The sequence below is a fragment of the Balaenoptera ricei genome, chromosome 2 (assembly GCF_028023285.1).
Source record: "Balaenoptera ricei isolate mBalRic1 chromosome 2, mBalRic1.hap2, whole genome shotgun sequence".
Lineage (NCBI taxonomy): Eukaryota > Metazoa > Chordata > Mammalia > Artiodactyla > Balaenopteridae > Balaenoptera > Balaenoptera ricei.
Window position 1 is genome coordinate 105,793,744 of NC_082640.1, and position 23,242 is coordinate 105,816,985.

The following is a 23,242-nucleotide window of genomic DNA, read 5'->3' on the forward strand; positions in this document are numbered from 1 at the left end:
TGAGATCTAGGGCTTCTTTAGATGGGGAACAGTTAAGGGAGGTGTAGAGGGGTTGAAGAGGCAGACGCAGTTCCTAGGAAAACCAGCACAATCTCAGATTAGAGGTGTTTAAAAAAAAACCAACAAAAAAGTCTTGAAAGGAAAGCCCAAAAGACAAAGCATCACATTGCTGCTGTACAGAAACCTCCCCTGACTGCATGCAATCATGCAATGTAACAATACCCTCCTCCCCCCACATCCTCTGCTTTGCCACCATGTCCTACTGGCTGATGGTAATGCTGGTAATGTACCGCTTCATTGCTAGAGCAGATCACTCTGGTGCAAGCTGCCCTCACCTATTGAGTTGACCCTGGGAATCCTGACATCTCAAAGCGTGATACTGCTTCTGTGAGTATGTTCTGTTATTTACATGTCCATATTGTCCAGATGACATCCATTTAGCTGGCTGAGCACATCATCCAACACAGATATTCCCACCCTACCTTGCAATCTCAGTCCCTCTTCATTATGTTCTTTCTTGTGTGAGTCCAAGTTAGAAATTTTTAGCGGCTACTATGTATTTTTTCAATCCCATCAAGCTATCACTGTGCCAAAGGGAAGCAACCCCCTTCAGCTGCTAGCGAAAAGCCCTTCTGTTAGGCAAACTCCCTATATAATTAGCTCACATTGCTTTCCATCTTTGGCAGCAGTGACAAATAGACCATTTCAAATCTGGAGACTTTAAAAAAGAACACGTGTGGGAGGACGTGGCTGTTGGTGGAGAAGTTTACTTCCACACACTACACAGAGTGTGCATCTTGTCACTTTTTATCTGAGAACAGGCGGAGAACCGTGAAACAGACATGGCACCTGGCTCTGAATTGCAGCCATATTTAAAATAAAAACACTTGCCGAAGAGATTGACTGCATCATAATAAGGGGTCCTGTTCTGCCACCAGCATAATCAGAACTGTTTTTAACACATCACAGATGTAAACCTTTTGCTTCAATATACCATGCCAGAGTCTTCCTCTAGGCCCTCTTATTTTTCTAGAATGACACACAGGGCTATCTCGCCATAAAACAGAGCACCAGCAATCTCCACTGTTGCATCCAACCTTTGAACCTAAAGGAGCTTCAGGACATCCAAGTTCATGCAAGGTTTGTCAAGATCCATCAGGGACCAACAAGCTCAACTCGGGAGGGAGTGTGGAGGGAAAAGAATGAACCTCTCCTGAGAAGCTAACCTGACAAGCTGCCAGAGCTGCAAGCGTATCGTCCCATTGAATCTTCATGGTCACCCAGCAGATAGTATTTACTCCATTTTACATGTGAGGAAACTAATGGTGAAAAGGGTTTCACAAACTGGCCAGTGTCACATGATTCAAGCCTAGATCTAGGGTCAAACACCATGCTCTTTCCACTGCACCACACCGCCCCAGTTCTGGAGCATAGGCACAGGACATGAGAAAATGAGAAATGCTTAGCGGTTTGAATTTTATCTTAAAAGCAAGAATAAGTCATCATTTACTTTAGACTTTTTATCTTATGTATAACACTCTGGAAAGGATGTAGAGAACTTATGGAAGGAGGGTAAAATGGAAGATAAGGAGCCCAATAAGAAGATTACTGCAGTACTCCAAGAGAGTGTTGATAGAGTTGGAAATGAGGCATTAGTTACGATTCCATGGTTTCAAGCCACATAAACAAAAATAGACATTCAGACCCTTTGGCTACTTTGGAAGAGTCTTCACTGCAAGGATTTGGTGGGCTCACATGACTGCCAAGAGACTGGAGAGCAACTGGAGAATGTATCGTAACCAAAAGCTCGAAGAGTCTAGTGGTCAGGAGGAAGAGAAGCCCTCATATAGTAGAATCAATCTGATTGGGGTGGGGTGGTGGCCGTACCCTGCATGAGTGGCCTCCAAACACTCCTCTGTTGTCCAAGCCCTCACTCAAGTTTCAAAGACCTGGGACAGAGCAGCTACTTGGCCAAGCTTAGGTCACACACCAGAGATCCACTTTGGGAAATGATCAAGAAGAGAAAAGATCTTGTATTCTTGGATTCTACAGTGGGGTGCAGGCACCTGGTATTACCTACTTACAAGAGGATATACCATGAGTGAGAGGTAATTAGCCCCAGTAGAAATCCAGGTACCACTCAGAAATTGGAATGGAAGATGGGCAGCCACAAAATGATCAGTGTTCACAAAGAGCACGAACAGTGAATTTAGAGAGGAGATGATGACGTTTGAAGTACCATAAACATCAAACACTTATTAAGTCTACTGTGTGCAAGATAGGGGGCTCGGTTCTATTGGCGATATAGGGAAGCAAAAGATTCACACGGAATATGAGAGCCAAACACGAGAAAGGTCAGTAACAATAAGTCACATATATCATGTGTAGGTGCAGATAATAAGGCATATGAAATTCAGAGAATGGAAAGATGATCAAATCTAAAATAAGTAGGAGGGGCTTCCCTGGTGGTCCGGTGGTTAAGAATCCACCTTCCAATGCAGGGGATGCGGGTTCGATCCCTGGTCGGGGAACTAGGATCCCACATGCTGTGGGACAACTAAGCTCACGTGCCACAACTACTGAGCCCACGTGCTCTGGAGCTGGCGCGCCACAACTAGAGAGGAGCCTGTGTGACACAACTAAGACCTGGCACAGCCATAAATAAATAAATAGATAGATAGATAGATAGATAGATAGATAGATAGATAGATAGTGGGGAAATTTTAAAAATAAAAATTAAATTTAAGAAATAAAATAAGTAGGAAAGTCATCCTGAGCACCATGGAACTTGAAGAGTATGTAGAATTTGGGCCAACAGACAGGAAAAGAGAGAGCATTCTAGGCATCTGAGCAGAGGCATGGAGGTGCAACATACAAGATGCATTTAAGAATCGATTCGTGCACAGTGGTCAAGGGCAGAGAGTTAATAGAAGGAACCATTCCTGGCTGAGGGTCAATGATATCTAAGATGCACAAAAATGGACAACTTTCCCCATCTCTTGTTTAGCTGACCTTGGTCAATCACTAAGCAGTTCCATTTCAAGACTTTAGGGAGGAAAATAAGGAAGGTGTATTTGCAGGACTGAGGGTTTGGGCTCAAATATATCAGTGGTAGTGAGAGGAGAAAGAAAACAGACCTGAGAGACACTGGCATTGTGCTTCAAGTTCCTGACTCCCCTTCCTAGACCAGGGCCACCTGGATTGGGGTGAACTCATCCAGCTCATTGTCAGGCTGCCAAATGCCCTGACTACCCCAGCTGCCCCACCGTCCTCCCTGCTCCTCCTCCTTCCTACCCTTCAGCAACATTGCTTCTCACCAACCTGCAGAGCCAAACCCAGGGAGAGGAGTGGGTCTGGGATAGGGAGTAGAATCCTGGATCCTCCTGGACTCTGGCTCCCCAGTAGCAGGAATCTTTTGCCCTGGCAGCTGCTTTAACACCAGAACCAGAGCTAATGGGACCACCACTCCACCCCAGACACCTGCAGACTCCAGAGGTGTCCGTCTGCTGTTCTTCTTCCCTCTCCCAGTTCTGGGGCATGAGACACCATGAGATCTATCTCCCTACTCCTTGACTTCAGGCTTAGCAATGTGACTCGGTTTGTCTAATAGAATGAGGTGAAAGTGTTGGCATTCCAGTTCTAAGCCTAGGCTTAGGGGCCTTGTGTGTTTCTGCTAGCTCTTTTGGAACCCTGTCTCCATCATGAAAATAATCCTAGGCTTTACTGTTGGATAATGAGAGACTGGGTAGAAAATCTGAGATGACAAGTTGACGCATCCCAGGCCAGTGGCCTCCGACTGACTTGGCAGCTGACCACAGATACAGGAGTAAGTCCAGCCAAGACCATCCAGCCCAGATTTCCAACCCACAGAAACATGAGCTAGATAAATGGTTGTTTTAAGGCAGTGATTTATGGGTTGGTTTGTTACACAGCAATAGGTAACTGATATACCCATCCTTAGGTTTTTGGACACTCTGTTTCTTCTTGGATAGCAGGAATTAATGCAGTTGTTCCAACCACAAGCTGAACAGTCACCATGTTGCAAACCTGCCGATGGGCTCTGCAGATACATCCAGATCATTTCTGAATTTTACTGTTAATATGTCTGAAACTTCTGTTTAATCTTACCTATCTTTCCTTTCCATCCTCACTGTCATCAACCTTCATTTCCTGTGATAGACACTGGAAATAGGGTTCTAATTAGTCTCTTAATATTTCACCTTGTTATTTCTGTGGTCTCTCACTATCCACAGAATTATGCCCAAATATCTTACTTCAGGTCAGGACAAAACGATAACAACAACAACAAATGATACTGGGTATCCACTATGTGTCATACCAAGTTAAATAAGATAGAGAAGCTTAAGTCTCCTGGGAGTGACAGAGGCCCTCTTTAATCTAGCCCTGTTCTACCCCTGCAGATTCTTATCTACCTAAGATAAGTACCTCCGAAACTTATCTACCTAAGACATCTGCCCTGTCTCTGAAACATGGAACTCCTATATTAGCATTTTTGCTTATGTCACTGCTCCCCAAACCCTGCTGCCTAAAATGCCCTCCCTGCTTTTCCCAGCTTCTCTAACTCTTTGCCTCCCTTCGAGGGCCCAACCTAAGTCCTAACTCCTCTGCAACCTCCTCCTGCTGCCCCTGCCCAGGTCATCTCTGTCTTCTGTCTCTCTTGTCTCAAGCCCTTAGAGCTCCCATAGCTGTTGGCTGTGGCATCTGCATGACTGGTTGCATACTAGCCTGGAGACCAAGGGCCCTGGTGTGTCCCCTCTCAGCATCCAGCACAGTGCCAGACACACGTGACTGCAGGTGATAATAATACTACGTAAAGATGGATTCAATTAAGCAGCTCTCTCCCAAGACAGTGTAACATGTTGGCTCTCCTTCCTTTTAAATAAAAGTCTTATACCCTTAATTTGGGGTATTAGATTTGAGGAAAAACCATAGATCCTCACCATCCCTGCCATGCCTCACAAGGACTCAGAGGAAAAAGAACCAGAACTCTTCCTGACATGCAACTACCCTTTACTGAACACTCACCAAGTACCAGGTACCACCCTGGACATTTCATTTGTATTATCTCACTTAAATCTTACAATTGCCCTATGTGGTACATATTACTGCCTCCATTTTAAAGTAATGGAAACTCAGCAGCATGACTGAGTACTCCGTCTAAAATCCCACAGCCAGCAAGCAGCACAGTTAAGATGAGACTCCAGGTCTCTCTGAGCCCAAAGCATGTGTTCTTAGCCAGTAAGCTATAATGTCCTTGATTTAGCCAATTATTTTACTCTCAGGACATATGGAACAGCCTTTTATCATTGTTGCACTTTCCTATCAATAGTCCTTAACTCCCAGCCTAGATATCAATTCCATGGGCCCTACCTAACCTAGCGCCTTCTATGCTGAACAGAATAATCCCCTCAACCCAAAGATGTCCATATCTTCATCCCCAGAACCTGCAAATATGTTGTGTTACAAGGTATTGGGGAATTAAGATGGCAGATGGAGTTTGCTACTCAGCTGACCTAGAGATGGGGAAATTATGCTGAAGCATCCAGGTTGGGGTCCTGAAAACATCCAGTGCAATCCCAGGGCTCTTTATAATCAAAAGAGGAAGGCAGGAGAGTCAGAGAAGGAGATGTGACAACAGAAGCAGAGATGAGAATGATACCATTGCTAGAAGGGGGCTCCAAGCCATAGAATGCAGGCAGCCTCTGGAAGCTAGAAAAGGCCAGGAAACAGATTCTCGCCTAGAATCTCCAAGAAAGTATGTTAAGTTTTAGCCCAGTGAGATTCATTTTGGACTTCTGACCTCCAGGAATGTAAGATAAGACACTTGTGTTGTTTTGAACCAGCAAGTTTGTAGTGTTTGTTACAGCGCAACAGGAAACTAACATACCTTCCCATAGAAACAATTAGGAGCAGTTCATGGTCCAATAACTTGCAAGACTCTTCATAGCTTAGACATTACAGCCCAAATAATTATAAGGAGTGCAATTGTGGAGGCATTACAAATAGTTCACACAAATAAACTGAGGAAAGTCTTTGAAGAGCCTCTTCAGGTTGCTAAAGAAGAAAGAAAGACAGCCAACTCCTCTCTCCTCTCCCAGGGTCCTATCCTGTAGGACCATGTTCCATTAAGGTTCTGACTAGCTGAGATTTCCTACGGAGCTCATGTGTTCTTGCTAGTTTCCAAATAATGGTGCATTCCTCCCAGTAAAATCAAGAACTGCCAATAAGGTGCAAACCAGCTGCTGGGCCCCCTCTTCCTCATACATACCACATACACAAATAGGAAGATGGTCTCCAAGGCTGTAATTTCCTGGCCAGCAAGTGTCTTGGGTTTCACTTGAGTGGTTAATGGTGATGTCACCCGAGTGCCTTAGTATGGGGCATTTCCAACCTTCAATTAAAGGGCTATCATTTACTCTATATATTAACATCGAGAACAATAAACACAGTGGAACACAGTCATTAGAGGCAACCATAATCCATGGCCTGCTGTGTATTGATGTCAACCCTGCTGTGTTTGACATCTGAAATAAGTCCAAAGAAAGCACTGCCTTTTCAAAGCTGGGACTACAGGGAGAATATCCACCCCTGGCTGTGTTCCATCTTCCCACCTCCATCTTCTAACCTATCAACCTCTTGGGTTCAACCCCAGAGTTAAAAACCCCTTGTCTTTTACAAAAAAGATAGCTAAGTCAATCTTCTCCCTGAGCGGGAATAATGCCACCAGATTTCAGTTGATTGAACCTAGTGGACCCTCACTATAAGATAATAAACCAATTCAAGATGTTATGATTCCTAAACTAAAGGATGTCACAACGTACTGGGCTTGAAGACATTAAAAAAACAAACAAACAACAATAACAATGAAAAAGTGATTTTATGACGCACAAAGAGAGCAGAGTAGTTAATATAGAAAACCAGAAAAGCAAAAGAAAATTTTACTCAAACTTAGCTGAAATATCTTGTCTCGAAGTCCTCTTCATTTGTTTCCTACATCTCTTTCCCACGTTCATTCAATGCACACTGATTGCTCACAGATTGGTACTGGCAGAGATACAAATGTTCATAGGATAGCAGAGTCTGGTGGAGGAGACAAAGAATCAGTCACTATCAATACGTCTCATTCATCTGACATTTTCTATGCTGGGAAGGAGCTATTCCAAGTGCTCTACATACATGATCTCATTTTATCAATAATACAACCTCCTGAGGTAGGTACTAGAAGCCCTGTTTTGCAAATGAGGAAAAGGAGCCTTGCAGCCCTGAGGTCCCTTTTGCAGAGGCTGGAACTGGAATTCAAGCTCAGCCCGGCTCCATGCCTCACAGGAGCAGCATGAGACGTGCGGCAGTTCTTCCTGCACCGTGGGGCCCATGCTTGTCGCATCCCGTTGACACTTGATTTCTTGAGGGCCAGGCACCTAGATTTCTGAGCTCAATTCTTGCTTCAGGGGACGCAAAATTAAAACAGAACCGAAAGCCTGCTCTGTCCGGTGGTGAGCGTGGCGGGGCCGGGGGGTCTCGTGGTGTTCATTATACACTTCAGGTCACGTGGAGAGATGCGCTTGGGTCCTGCAGGCAAGGGAAAGATGCTGTAGAGTCAGGAGGCCAAGTGAGGGCACAAAGATAGCCTTCTCAGCAGACTAGGCCACTCTGGGACCCAACAGTTCCATGACTAGGTAAAAAGTAGGCCTTATTTCTTCAGGGGGCTGGCAGCAACTCCTTACTGCCTCACTGGGTGGATCTTGCACACACAGGTACTTCCCCAGAGAACATCTGATATGCTTGGTCGATCGTCTCATTTAATCTGGAGCTTCCCTGTGGGAGGCGCCATTAGACCTGATCAATTCACGGGCAGGGGCAGCCCTCAGTCCACCACAGGGCTGAGTCCCCAACCCCAGGCCTGTGAGTTCCCAAGACACAGCACGAGCAAACTCAATGCTCCTAGGGCAGCATTCCTTAGAAGGAGGCTGGTGAACACAGCAGCCGTGTGGATACCCTGCGTGCATGTAGCTTTAAAGGCAAATATAAGTGATTTACTGCAGTCCTGAATTATCTGTGCCATTGTCCCTCTCCACCAAACATGTTTTGTTTTGTTGCATTTCACTTTGTTTTTGGTACAGTGTTATTCACTGTGTTTGGGTTTATAGGAGCAGATCAGAAAGAGTGTGATTCTCCTAGCACAGGGTCTGGGGACTTTCTGGAAATGACTGTGCCATAATGCCCTGTTTGGTGGGAGGGTTTTCCAAGTTGCCGCGTGTACTCTTAACAGCCAGGAACCTGATGGAGCGGGAGTGGAGGAAGTGAAAGGCTCTCTGGTGGAGGCTTCCTGGGCTCTCCTGTGGGACTTTTACATGCCCTGCATGGGTCCCTGTGTGCTCCCAAACCTGGTAGACTTGCTTTGTCAAACCATTCTGGCTAATAGACCCACAGACAGAAAAAACAAACTTATGGTTACCAAAGGGGGAAGGAGGTGGGGAGGGATAAATTAGGAGGTTGGGATTAACATATACATGCTACTGTATATAAAATAGATAATCAACAAGGACCTACCATATAGCACAGGGAACTATACTCAATATTTTGTAATAACCTATAAGGGAGAAGAATCTGAAAAAGAATAGATATAGATAGATGTTATATATGTATGTGTAACCGAATCACTTTGCTGTACACCTGAAACTAACACAACATTGTAAATTAACTGTGCTTTAATTAAACTAACCAACCCTTCTGGCTGCCTACGCCTCTGGGCTTTTGCTGCTCATGGCCACCACCTGCTGGAACCAGCGTGGAACTGACTGCTGAGCCACGTAAGGCAGACGCCTAGCCAGGACGGGGTGAGGGAACAGATTGTCAAGTTCATTCCACGGCATTTATTCCAGAGGGAGCCTCGAAACTGGCCTCGACACACAAGAATCTGGTTTTTTATAGTCTTTTGGAGACCTAAAGTCTACAAATCTCTCTGATAACTCATCTGAGAGTTTAATCACTGTCTCTCAGAAATATTTTCCCTATTTGTGATCTCAGTGATGCTTCTGTTTAGGTTAATTTCCTACTGATCTGTCTTGATGGAGATGAAAAGCAGCTGCTGTCAATTCTCTGGGTAAAAGTTCTCTGTGGGCCTGGAAAAAGATCAGTGAGTGTGCCTCACTTTTCTGGAAAGGTCCCACGTTTTATTCTCCTTTAAATTGACTTTCTTTAGCCTACTTTTAAATTTATTTATTATCTCTGTGGCTTTCCTATGAATGCTCTCAACTTCTCAACATTTCTCTTTACTTGGGGACATGAGATGCTCTGAGTAAGGATTTAGCCAAAGCCAAGTACGATGCTTCCAATATCATGATGCATCATGATATGGGAAGTAGTCTCTCCAGATGACCACTCCTTTGGCAAAAATTTTCCAAGCACCTACTACATGTAAGGCACACAGGTAAGACCTGTGTGGGATTGAAGATGAATTACTCATGGACTTTTCCAAAAAGAGAGAGGAGGTAATGCTACAATGCCTGCACATAGATCACTCTAATAGTGAATGAGATAGGTCCAGGCCACCAGAGGTCCACAAAGGGAGAGAATACTATCAGCCTGGGCATGTATAAGGCTTGCTATAGACAGTGGGCACTGAACTGGCCTTTGAAGGTGTGATATTGTGCTTTATAATAAGAAACACATATTTGGTCTTTGACCCCTTTTCCAGCACAGAGTTCCTGAAATCCTTGGAATTGTCTGTGGTGAGAGTGATCAAGGTGTTTCTTGTTATGTTAATGAGGTGACTTTTGGAGCACCTAATGATGGGGGCTGGTTGCCAGGAGAACCAACTATGTGATGGGAGGATGGGACTTTCAGTCCCACCCCCAACCTCCTTGGAGGGGGAGAGGGGTTGGAGGTTGAGTCAGTTGCCAATGGCCAATGATTCAATCAATCATGACTATGTAATGAAACCTCTATAAAAACCCAAAAAAGTAGAGCGTTCAGAGAGCTTCTGGTTTGGTGAACACATGGAAGTTCAAGGAGAGTGGTGGCTTAGAGAACATGGAAGCTCTGTGCCCCTTCCCACATACCTTACCCTCTGTATCTCTTCCATCTGATGACTGTTCCTGAGTTACATCCTTTTATGATACATTGATAATCCAGTAAGTACAGTGTTTCTCTGAGTTCTGTGAACTGCTTTAACAAATCAGTCAAACCCGAGGAGGAGGCTGTTGGAGCCTCCAAATTGTGGCCAGTTGGTCAGAAGCATGGGTGACAAGCTGGACTTGTGCTGGTGTCTGAAGTAGGTGGGGAAGGGGGGAGGTCAGTTTTGTAGGACTGAGCCTTTAACCTGTGGGATCTGATGCTAAATCCACATCGATAATGACAGAATTGAGTTGAATTGTAGGACATGCACCTGGTGTGGGAGAGGTGCTTGGTGGTGTGGGGAAACCCCTGACACATTGGCATTGGTGACCAGAGTTGTTAGAAGGACACATGGAATTTGGTTAGACCTGAGAAGGGCGTTAGGAGAGGAAACAGCATTCTGGGCAGAGGACAGCCTGAGGAAAGCCCTGGAGATAGTGAATACCAGACATGAATGTGAGCTTTGTGTTGCATTTGCTTGGGTCAAGGAAGAACAAGGGAGAAAGAGACTGGGCCACATCGTGGGGCCTCCCCAACAGTGGGGAACCTTTAGAGAATCCAGGTATTGTGTTCATTTTATAGAACTCCTGCTTGACTTTATCAACTTGAAAACAACTTGTTTTTCACCACGCTGACCCTAAGTCATTCTCAGATGTTTTTAGTGTCACTTTGTCCACATCTAGTACTGGCTCTTGATTTTGACTTCTTTGCTCCAAGTCCCAGTTTGGTTTTTACTCTTGTTTCTCTATTTCTGAGAAATCTGTCTTGCCCACTCTCCCAGCATAACCTTTGACAAGATCAGTTCCAGCTAGCCAGTGCTGCCTCGGTCACTCCTCAGTCCTTTCCCTGATACAGTGGGTCTTTTATACTCCTCTCTCCCTTTGGGAGACTTAGGAAGGCAGGGCACCTGGAAGTGAGACCCTGGGCAAGTCACTTGCCCACTCTGGCCTCAGTGTCCACTTCTGTAAAAAGAGAGGGGGTACCTGACCTCTTGGTCCTTTCTCAAGCTGATGTGTTATAAGACAATAACCTCAACTATCTCTGTCCACAAGCCATACCCCCGCAACTGTTTCCACAGAATAATTTTAGCATTCCTGGAAGACTGCCTATGAAGTGGACTGAAAATGGAGTTTGAAACAAATTGGATCTGCTGGGAAGTCAACCAGCTTTGAGTTATTTGTTTCCAACTGGGATGAGGATAAAGGGAAAGATGAGAGGCATGCCTAGCTTCCCTCTTGCCAAGGAACCTCCCCCCAGGAGATATTTTCAAAGAGAAAGAGACAGTGATGGATGATGAAGCCCCAAAATGAGCTCCAGGTGGTACTCAGCACCCTGCTCCCCTCTTGAATTAGCCAAACTCTCTCCCTCTTCACCTCTTTATCATCAGACTGGCCCTGTTTGATTTCAGCCTGTCCACAAAACCAAGACCTTTCCTCTGGCGTGGTTCTAGTGAGCTGCCTTGGCAGGTCCCGATTTTCCCATCTCTGCAGGCGATAAGTCTCCTGAGTAGCTGCTTTGAGCCCCTGCTGCTCTGATTCTCAGTCTTCTCCTTAGATGCTTAAGGCAATTGGTGCTGACCAGCAGGAGCACAAGATGAAAAGTGCTAACAATCAGCAGGTTAGTAAACTCCAGCCTCAGGTGTCTGTCAGGTACTAGAATTAGCACGAGCCCAGGTATCGAGAAAAATCTAGAAGGTCATGAAGAGCACAAAGGGAGGATAGAACTAGGGTCTAGGGCAGGGAATAAACGTCAGAAATAAGAATTGTATGTTGTCTTACTACTTCCATATTGCTCTAAGTATTACTTTGGTACTTCATGAGATTCTTCCACATCAATTATTTTAGTTAATTCTTATGATGGCCCTGTAATGTTAGGTGTTCTAAATCCTATTTTGTACATGGGGAAACTAAAGTTTCCATTTTTTTATGCCTTATATAAGTGAATGAACTTGACAACAATTTGATTGTGTTTTTTATGTATTTTTATTCTTTTTGACAAACTGAAGGTTGTGGCAACCCTGCATCAAGCAAGTCTATTAGCACCATGTTTCCAACAGCATTTGCTCACTTCATGTCTCTGTTTCCCATTTTGGAAATTCTCACCATATTTCAAACATTTCCCTTATTATATTTGTTACGGTGATCAGTGATCTTTGTTACTATTGTAATTACTTTTTGTTTTATATTTTTTAATGTATATACATTGTTTCTTTAGACATAATGGTGTTGCACACTTAATGGACTACAGCATAGTGTAAATATAACTTTTATATGCACTGGAAAACCGAAACATTCATGTGACTCCCTTTATTGCAGTGATCTGGAGCTGAACTTGCAATATCTTGGAGGTCTGCCTATACTCGCTTTTGTTCCTTTGCCCATTCTGTTCCCTCTGCCTGAATCTTTTTTTTTTTTTTTAACATCTTTATTGGAGTATAATTGCATTACAATGGTGTGTTAGTTTCTGCTTTATAACAAAGTGAATCAGCTATACATATACATATATCCCCATATACCCTCCCTCTTGCGTCTCCCTCCCACCCTCCCTATCCCACCCCTCTAGGTGGTCACAAAGCACCGAGCTGATCTCCCTGTGCTATGTGGCTGCTTCCCACTAGCTATCTGTTTTACATTTGGTAGTGTATTTATGTCCATCCCTCTGCCTGAATCTTGAATCCCTTCTTGAATTTCTCCACCTGGCAAAACCCCACTCAATTGAAGATCCCACTCACACATGCCCTCCCTGCTGTAGCTTTTTTTTCTTTTTGACTCAGGAAATCAGTCACTGACTCCTGTTTACTATAGCACTGGCCATGCACCTCTAATACTAACTTGCCCTCTTCCTCTATAGCCCGACAAGATTGTGAGGGCCTCTGGGTTCAGGGCTTACTCTCCTGTGCCTTCTTGGTGTTTGGGTCTTCAGTGCCCAGCACAGAACCTGGTACATAGGAGGTGCTCAGTGAATGCTGATTGAATGAGTGGATAAGTGAATGAAAGTTAGAGAGCACACTGAGGTTACTGACTTGTTTGACTGAAGGATCCACAAGTGGATTCCAAAGCAATTTCCAATTCAGTCTCTTGCTACTTAAAGGTATATCAAGACTGAAGTCCTAGAAAGGAAACCAGTGGTCTTGGAGAGGGATCAAAAGAAACAGTCCATGTACAGTCACTGGCATTGTTATGTCTGAAATGCCAAAGGAAAGAAGAATAAACATAACTTAGGCCATGTAACTAGCAAGATGCTATAATCAAATTATTTTGATCACTGCCTCTCAGTCCTAATGATGGGAGTCCACAAAGAAGATAATCTGACCTGTGTCAAACACAGAAGAATTCTGGTGGGTGTATTTCTCCTCCACAGGTAACTCATTAGCTCCCTCGTGGGTGTGGACTGTATACTTGTTTTTACTTTTCTGACTTTCCACTCAAGCATCTGGAATCAGATGCTTCCCACACCTGTACATGCAGTTCTGCATGAGCCTACCATAGAGCATGCTCAGTAATGAGCATACCCTGATCTGTAAAACTGTCACTGTCCTCAGCACGTGCTGGAGACTAATGCACTTTCTGGGAGGTTATAAACAGAAATAATAGAATCAAGAAATTGTAGATCTGGAAGGCTCTTGGAAATCTGGTACCATCCTTTATTCTACTCATGGAAAAATATTCCCCAAGACATCAGGTGTCTTTGCAGGGTCATGCAGCTAATCAGGAGCACTGGTGACATACCCCTTAGAGAAGCTTATTCTTGTGCTTGTAACAAGAGTACGTTTTTTGGTAAGAATGATCCAACATTGTGGCACGCACTCAAAGTGAAATCTGTAAAATTTACTCTAAGGTTACCAGACTTTCTAATATGGGTCAAATTGGGAATAGTTCATCAAAGGTTAAGGTGAAGTTTCATTTATAATAATCTCTAAGATGTCATATTTCTAGCCTTCTGGGGAATCTGGATAAGCAAAATGTGCTCAAAATCAAAAAGTTCAAGAAATTCAGGATGTAGAACCTTGAAAGGGGAACAGCCAACTTGGAGGTTATAGACATTTCTGAACAGAGAGAAGGGGTGGGGATGGATGAGAGGTGAGCCAGCATTGAGAGAGGGTGGTCAAGGACTACTTTTGACTGGTATCTGTTACCCAACCCTGGGGGAAGAGTATGATTGCTTCTTTAACATTAGATTTGGGCATGTGACTTGCTTTAGCCAAAGATACTTGAGTGGAACTGCTGTGTGTTACCGCCAGGCAGCAGTTTTAAGAGCAAGTGTAGAGTTCGCCATGTTCTCACGTGCCTGACTTTGGAATCATGGAAGTCTGTGTTTGGTTTAGCTTCCGTGTGCAGGATCCCAAGTGGCTACAATGTACAGTCCTTTGGCCAATCCCTAATGGATGTGTAGTGTGAGCAAGAAATATGGCTTGCTATTTTAGGCTTCTGATTTTTAGGGGTCAAGTTTTCACATGGTATAACCTATCCAGTCCAAAAGAGCCTAGGGGGTCGAACAAAAGGGGAAGTCTGTTCTGAGAAGCATGGCTTATGAATCAAATTGAATGAGTTGGATTCCACCTCGACAGTGTACCTATAACTTGCCTACATGTAAACCGTTCATATCTTGAATTTGCTGGCACAGCAAAGGGTTTTGTAAAGTCATTGCACTGTCTCAAGCCAAATGATGACTCACAACAGAGAAGGGAGACCAGAAAGGACAGTGGAGTAAAGCTGGGCTCCCTGCCTTCCCAGGCAAAGCCCCTGGATGCCAAAAGCAGAGAAGACTAGTGTCAGTGCAAGAGGCCACACATCCCCATTTATATTTTTCCCTTGGCACTCCCATCACATCTTCACTCCCATTTCACATCCCCGTGCCCTGTTCACCTCCTCTCCACTGGCATCTGATGGGCCTGAGCAGGCAAGTGTGCTCATCTGATTGTATATACATGAGGAGGGTATATGTGTGCCTGTGTGTACACACAGGTATATGTAAATATTCAGAAATGATGTGCTAGGTAAAGAGAATAATACTATACACTCTTCTCTGTATATGTTCTCTAAACTCCCCAGCTTCTACCTAGTAGCATTAACATAGATCTAACACTCAATAGTGGATTACTGTTAGACCTGGGGCCATGGTTACAGCTGCTACCAGTGGCCCAACCCAGGGTACATATTATCTCACAGTAGGTGCCAGTGTCATGCAGGAAGGAGATGAAGGCCTTAATTCAAGTTGCTTCAGTCTACACCCTCCTCCAAAGAGCAGGTGCAATATACTAGGCAAGTTAAGCAGCACTGGAAATTTCTCAATTAATGTTTTTAAGTTTGAGTAAAAAAGGACTAAGTGATTAATAGAACCCAAAAACCAAAGCTGAAATTCACCTCCTAATGGTTCCATTACATATATTTTTATTCTTATCTTCACTTCTATGTAGGGTCCACCTGTACATGAGAATCCCAGAGAGTTAGTGTTGAGAGGTGCACTGGTCCAGTCTCCTCATTTTATTGATGAAGCTGAAGCCCCTAGAGGTTCAGCAGCTGCATCCACAGGGGTTTGGGAGAAGTTGCAGTACCCAGAGAGCCACAGGCTGGTTTGTATAGAAGGAGGTCAACCTTTGAAGCTGAATCTTGATTGGGATGAACTTGCTCCTTTCTCTCTGGCCTTTTCATCAGCATAGCCACCATCAGCCTTTCATCATGGCCTGTTTACTTTGTGTTTCACTAAATGCCCTTTACAGGACTCACAGAGGCTATTTTAGTAGCTTCCTGGACACAGACAATGTTTTGCTTAGGCCCCACCTTGTGTTCAGGGTGTCTGGGGCCTATTGAAGTTGATTAAATTTGAGAGAGAAAGAGACAAGGAGTCAGACAGAGATAATTATAGATCTGGCTTCAGATCTTTCCCCTTCCCTCCCCTACATGCCTCTTTCTCTGCTTCTTCCTTCCTCCTTACAGTTAAAACTCTATACCAGCCATTGAAATCGTTCTGGAAACAGAATTAGAAGACTGTGCATCTTGGAAATAAAGCTCATGCTCTAGAGAGTCACCACGATATCAGAGTTTCATCCATGATTGCAGTCTTAAATAGGAAACATCTATGTACCACAAATTATAATATGGCTATAAAATCTTTTCTGTAATAAGTAACGTTCCATGAAAACAACACTTCTCAGTCTTCCAGGACATAGCTGAAACATGACTTAGATTGCAGTTGGTTTTTATGCATTTTTTAATGGAGAGAAGGCTTCAAATTCCCTAAGCGTGGTGCATTTTTAATCTTACAGAGCTTGACTTCTCAGCAGAAACCCATCTTAGGGAAGGGAGTTTATTTCCCAGAGGAGCTTTCCTGACTTTGCCTTCCAGATGCTAAGCATTGATTTATAAACTGTTCATATGGCTAGGAAGTCTTTGCACAGAGAAAAGGAGCCAACCACTTTCCCCTTTTCCTGGAGACAAGACAAGATGTATTCAGGTCCAAACTGGAAAAATTAAGATCAAATGTTAGGAAAACTACTCTTATGACAAGTGTACACCAAAATAGACCTCCTGTATTGGGGGGCATTAGAAAATGTTTTCTTATACTCTATACAATTTAGAAATCTTTAATACGAATTAGTTCAATGGAGTCTTGCCTAAAGGCAAGAGTATTTATTAGATATGCCACCCCCGAAGTCCCTGCTACTCTGATCCCAGATCTCAGATAAAAATGATAGAAATCAAGCCCCCAAGGTAGAAGACCTCACCAAAGTAGGACCAAAAAGACCAGTCCTCATCCAATCAACAAGAAACATGGATTCTTCTGGAGAAACCCCAAACACTCTGAGTATGTAGGTCTTCTTACTCAATATGACACCGAGAGGCGCATGACAAGAGTTCAGGACTTTATATTTTGTTGTTCCTTAGTGATTGACTTTTTAAGACAGATTTTGGGGATAGTTAAGATTCAATTTACTCTTCAGAAAATGAAGTTAAGCAATGTCTTTTCAGATTCAGCAGTCATTTACTGAGCACAGTATGAGCCAGAAACTGGGTACTGAGTAACAGACATGGTTCCTGTCCTTGTCGTACTTGCAGTCATGTACTGTAGAGATTTTCAATCTATATGTGAGAAGCGCCACAAAAAGGGGAAGTAGGCTGCACTGAAATGCCTAATACAGGTTATATCCTGGTCTGAGGAGCTGGGGAGGGCCTGCCTGGGAAAATAACTTCTAGAGTAAGACCCTTAAATGAGACTTAAGGGAAAGGCAGGAGTTAGGTGGCAAAGAAGTCATTGAGTGAGAAAGTGTTCCTAGCATTAGTGGCCTATAGAAGCAAGAATATAGCATTCTTAGGGACTGTCTTAGTTTGGGCTGCTATAACAAAATACCCTAGACTGGGTGACTTAAACAACAAAAAATTATTTCTCACAGTTCTGGAGTCTAGGAAGTCCAAGATGAAAGTGCCTGCAAATTCAGTGTCTGGTGAGAGCTGTCTTCCTGGTTTGCAGATGGCCACCTTCTTGCTGTATCCTCATATGTTGGAAAGCTAATCCCATCTTGGGGGCTCTACACTCACGATCTAAGTACCTCCCATAGGCCCCATCTCCAAAGATCATTACATTGGGGATTAGGGTTTCAACATAATTTGAGGGGCACACACAAACATACAGCTAACAAAGGTTGAAAAAACTAGAGTGTAGAAAATGAGGGTGAAGTTGGTGAAAGGTTAGAATGGAGAGAGACAGCTGGATCAAGCAGTACACAGTAGGCTATGATAAGGAACTTAGTTTACGAACAGTAAGATGCCGTTTGCAGGTTTTAAGTAGGGAAGTAACATGACGAAATTTGCATTTTTAAAAACTCGTCTTGGTCACAATGTGGAGAATAGCTTGCAGCGGAGTAAGGGTGATGCTGGGAGATGAGTTACGAGACTATGGAGTAGTCCAGGTGAGAGATGCTGGTATCTGAACTGAGATGGTAGCAATGGACATGAAGAAAAGTGGGTAGATGGATTTATGTGCTCTTTAGGGAGAGGAATGGAGGAAATGTGGTCATAGATTGGATGTAATAGATAAGAGGTAAGGAAGAAGGCTAGGGTGGTCGATGGGGTTTTTATGTGAGTAATAAGTTATATAGTACTAACATGTGCTCAGGCAGGAAATAACTGCTGCAAGAAAAATCACGTTCCAAGAGACATGGAGTCAAGGTAATGAGTTCAGCCACAAATAAATGGTAGTTGAAGCCATGACAATGGAGAGATCTCCCAGAGACAGAATGAATATACATTCTAGTTTGCCCAGGACACTCCTGGTTTATGTACACTGTCCCAATATTCTGTTCAGTTTCACATTTGTTCCAGATGTTTTATTTTTTAACAAACTATTTTAATTATTGCATTAAAATGTGTGGGGATGAGCTTGATAGGCTTTCATATCATATGCTTAGTTTCTGCCATGGTCTGATTAGTTGGGTTTTTATTTTTATTTTTATTTTATATTAGAGTATAATTGATTAACAATGTTGTGTTAGTTTCAAGTGTATAGCAAAGTGATTCAGTTCTACATGTACATGTATCTATTCTTTTTCAAATTCTTTTCCCACTTAGGTTATTACAGAATATTTAGCAGAGTTCCCTGTGCTATATAGTAGGTCCTTGTTGGTTATCTGTTTTAAATATAGTAGTATGTAAATGTCAACCCCAGACTCCCATTTTATCCCTCCCCCCCACCTTTCCCCTTTGATAACCATAAGTTTGTTTTTTAAGTCTGTGAGTCTGTTTCTGTTTTGTATATAAGTTCATTTATATCATTTTTTTTAGATTCCACATATAAGCGATATCATACGATATTTGTCTTTCTCTGTCTGACTTACTTCACGTAGTTTGATAATCTCCAGTTCCATCCATGTTGTTGCAAATGGCATTATTTCATTCTTTGGTCTGATTAGTTATTGAGAAGACATTTTGCACAGAATCCTGTGCTGGTTCCCTTTTGTATCCCCCCTTAAGTGTTAGATTTCCTCAGGGCCCAGCCACTGGACTTCTTTATTTTTATCTACCCTGACTCCCTTGGAGATCTCATCCAGACTTACGCCTATAACTACCTTAGACTGATAACTTCCTCATTTCTATCTCTAGCCCAGGCATGAATTCTAGTTTCACATATCCAGCCATCTACTTGACATCTCTTCTTGGATGAATAATAGGGATCTCAAACTAAGATATCCAAGACTGAGTTTCTGACCTTTCCCCCAAAACTGTTCCTATCATCCACATTTTAGTAAATGTCAATTCTAGTTTTTCTAATTGCTCAGCCCCAAAATCTTATAATCATCCTTGACTTCCCTCTTCCTTTCTTATGCCACATCCAGTTAATTAGTGAAGAAACTCAAAACTTCTCACCCCCTGTATGGCTACTAACCTGGCCTAAGCCACCTTTCCCTTTGTCTGTGTTATTTCAATAGCCTTCTATTAGGTCTCCTTTCTTCTAACTTGCCTTCCTACAGTCTGTGTTAGCACAACATCCTATGAAAAAATTGATCAGATCATGACATTTCTCTGCTCAAAACTAGCAATGGCTTCTGTATACCTACTAAGATGGCTACATAACCTATTAGAGTGGCTAAAATAATTTTTAACCTGACATACTAAAGGCTGGTGAGGAAGGGGAACAACTAGGACTCTTATACATTGCCACTGGGAATGCAAAATAGTTCAGGCGTTGTAGAAATCAATTTGGTAGTTCTTGGGGAGCTAAATGTACATTTATAATACGACGCAGCAATCTTACTTCTAGGGATTTGTGCTAGAGAAATGAGAACTATGTTCCCAAAAATACCTGTACACAAATATTTATCACAGCATTATTCATAAATGCCACATATTAAAAACAAATCAAACGTCCTTCATTGAGTAAAAGTATATTCCATACAATGGAATGCACTCAGCATTAAAAAGAAAATGGCATATTAATGTACACAGCAGACATCATATAAAGTGAAAGAAGTCAGTCTCCAACGATCACCTATTGTAGGATTCCATATATATGACATTCTGGAAAAGGCAAAACTATCAGAGCAGAGAAAAAATGAGTAATAGAGGTAGGGGAAAGGTTTGACTACAAAGGACAGCACAAGGGAATTTGGGGGGATGATGAAACTGGTTTTTTTCTAGTAGTGGTTACACAAGTCTATGCATGTGTTAAAACTCATAGAGTTGGGCTTCCCTGGTGGCGCAGTGGTTGAGAATCTGCCTGCCAATGCAGGGGACATGGGTTCGAGCCCTGGTCCGGGAAGATCCCACATGCCGCGGAGCAGCTAGGCCCGTGAGCCACAACTACTGAGCCTGCGCGTCTGGAGCCTGTGCTCCGCAACAAGAGAGGCCGCGATAGTGAGAGGCCCGCGCACCGCGATGAAGAGTGGCCCCCGCTTGCCACAACTAGAGAAGGCCCTCGCACAGAAACGAAGACTCAACACAGCCATAAGTAAAAATAAAAATAAATTAATTTTAAAAAAAAAAAACAAAAACAAAAACAAAAAAAAAACTCATAGAGTTGTACAACAACAAAGTATTTTACTGTATATAAATTTTTTAAATAAAATAATGAGGATAACCAAAAAATACCTAAAGGAACTAATAATTGTAAAATATTACCATCTTTATAATTTACTTGATGGACATATAAGTCTTTCAACTATTTTCTATACTTTACCATATTTGAAATATATCCATATTTGAAATATATCCTGAGTAAAAATTTAAAAATTAAAAATTAATATTAGCGTATTCTCAGTCACCTGGGAACTGTGTACTGTTCCACTTATTCATTGCCTATGGCTGAGTTACATTTATGACCATGTTGGTGCCAAGAGATCACCTAAGTTGTAGTGTTAACCTTCAATGTACAAATAAGCATATCTGATTGCTGTTAAATTGATGTCCTAATGTCAAAATGGCATTAATTACCCCACAATTACCATACTTACTCATGCTGAATTATTTCATTCATTAGGAAGTCAAAACTTACATTGGGCATTTGTAATTAAAAGATGTTTTTATAGAATAAGACTTTAGTGTCTTAAGTTATTTAATAAATTGTGATTTGTTCTGGCATTATGTGGTACATTAATTACCACTGATGAAACAAGAAAAGAAGAGAGGTAGATATAACTCATAAACGATGCATTAAAACAAGCCAAAGACCCCATGACTTCACGGTACACTGTACAAAATGTATTGGGAGTTAAAATAGAGGGAAGTAGTGGGAAAATTGTGTCATCACATAGCACATCGTAACAAAGTACGTGCATGCCAAATTCAATGAGTCTGAATTTAATTTGAAATTGAATTTGGTTGTATAAGTTTTTTAAACATAGTTTGTTCCTAGTTTTATATTTGTACATACGTATTTAAGTAACATTATCCTAAAAACAATTGATGTCAGTAGTAGGGATTCAGGAGAATTCTCTTCCTCTTAATATGTCAGAACCACTGTCCTAAAGCAGTTTATTGTGCAAGGGAATCACTTTCACGAGTGTAAAAATGCTTCATGCTTTGGAAATAAAAGTTCTTTTTTCTCCAGTGTTATAAGCCCAAGCATGTTTTTGGCCTGGGGCAAGTAGACAGCCGGCTTTGGACTGCCTACTGTTAGAAGGACAGTTCATATGGAGCCCTTCTTGGACCACAGCTTCTGCAGAGCAAGGAGCAGCCTGGCTCAGCAGCTGAGCTCGCCCTGCTTCCTTATCCCCAGTCACCCGCAGTCCCTGCCAGTCCAGAGCACCACTTTATTGCCTGAGGTCTATTTTCCCTGAAACTCCACCCAGAACACTTACCGACTAATTTCCTCACTGGCACCATTAACACCCAACCTAAGACCAGAAATTTGACTCTGTATTATCTTTGTTAGCATCTTCTGAAAAAATCCACCTGCTTCCTCAAAACCCACAGGATGAGATCTTTAGATGCTTTGATGTGGCTCCTCCCCACACCCAACTCTTAGTTTTCCTCACATTCATTCATTCAGCACATTTATTGAGCACCTACTGTGTTCCAGACACATTGCTAATGGGATATCTGAAAGCTTCAGTTTCTCCCTTCTTCTAACTGATTTACAGACTCTTCTTAGTACCTGTTAATATCTCCTGGTTGCAGCTCTCGGCTTCCTCATCTCATGGCATTCATTGTTGTTGCCACCATGACTCGCCATGCCTTGTCTCCTGGTCCCATTGCTCTTGACGAAGCAAGAAGGACCCTCTCACTAACAAGATTAAACCTGTTAACTCTGAAAGAGAAGGGTCTTAGCATCAGTTCTCTTAAATGACTCATGTTTCAACTATTCCATTCTTTTCTAAAACATCTTCCTTTTTGCCCATTAAAAAAAAACTTATGATAATTTTCCTGAGTACTTAGTGGAGTAACACTTTAAATCGCACGAAATAATTTCACATCCAAGAGTCTTCACTCCAGACCCATATATGAATCCTTGAACTGAATCCAAACAGGGCCACTTTATCACCTTGTTGTGACTTTAATTACCTGCCCTATTTGGTCATTGCCCAGAGGGTCAAGAATGTTTCATTAAAGAATCTTTGTCCCTGGACCAACCAGAAGTCCCAAATGGTTATTTCCTTGCAAGAGTCTTCTTAGACACTTGTCACTCAATACATTTTGCATAATAGGATATCATCGATAAACATTATAGGAGGCATAAAGAGAACCTCTGAGCTATATCCAAGCTGTTTAATTTGTATTTGCCCAACTTTCAAATGGCAGTTATTTCTTAACCTCTTTCACTCTTCCCAACCTCAAAAATGCTTCACTTTTAAAGAAAACATCCAACACAATTTCTCTACTGAATACAACTCAATCAATCAATCAAAGTAGCCACCTGTAAAAAGTAACTGGTAGGCAGTGGTAGGAAATATTTGCATAACACTTTTCTACTTTCCCTTTGGAGGTTCAAAGCACTTTTTTCCCTCATTGGTATTTTATAGACGTTGGAAATCAACTTGTTTCAATCTACTGAAAATTAATAATGCCGTTTCTAGTAATGTTTGCATTCTCCAAAAAAGGGTAAAACAGGGAATATGTATCTTACAATAAACAATTGGAACATCCTATGAAATGCCACACGATGGGTTTTAACTAAA

General features: G+C 42.5%; 2 long non-coding RNA genes across 2 annotated transcripts in view; one reads left to right on the forward strand and one right to left on the reverse strand.

Moving 5' to 3' along the window:
* The window catches only part of LOC132359510 (uncharacterized), a 404,591-nt gene that overhangs the window by 339,894 nt on the left and 41,455 nt on the right, over positions 1-23,242 (forward strand). The window lies entirely within an intron of this gene.
* Positions 36-7,000, reverse strand: LOC132360508 (uncharacterized). Its single transcript, XR_009501114.1, has 3 exons — positions 6,964-7,000; positions 6,290-6,412; positions 36-73 (listed from the first exon to the last, which is right to left on the reverse strand). It is a non-coding gene; the product is annotated as an uncharacterized LOC132360508 (long non-coding RNA).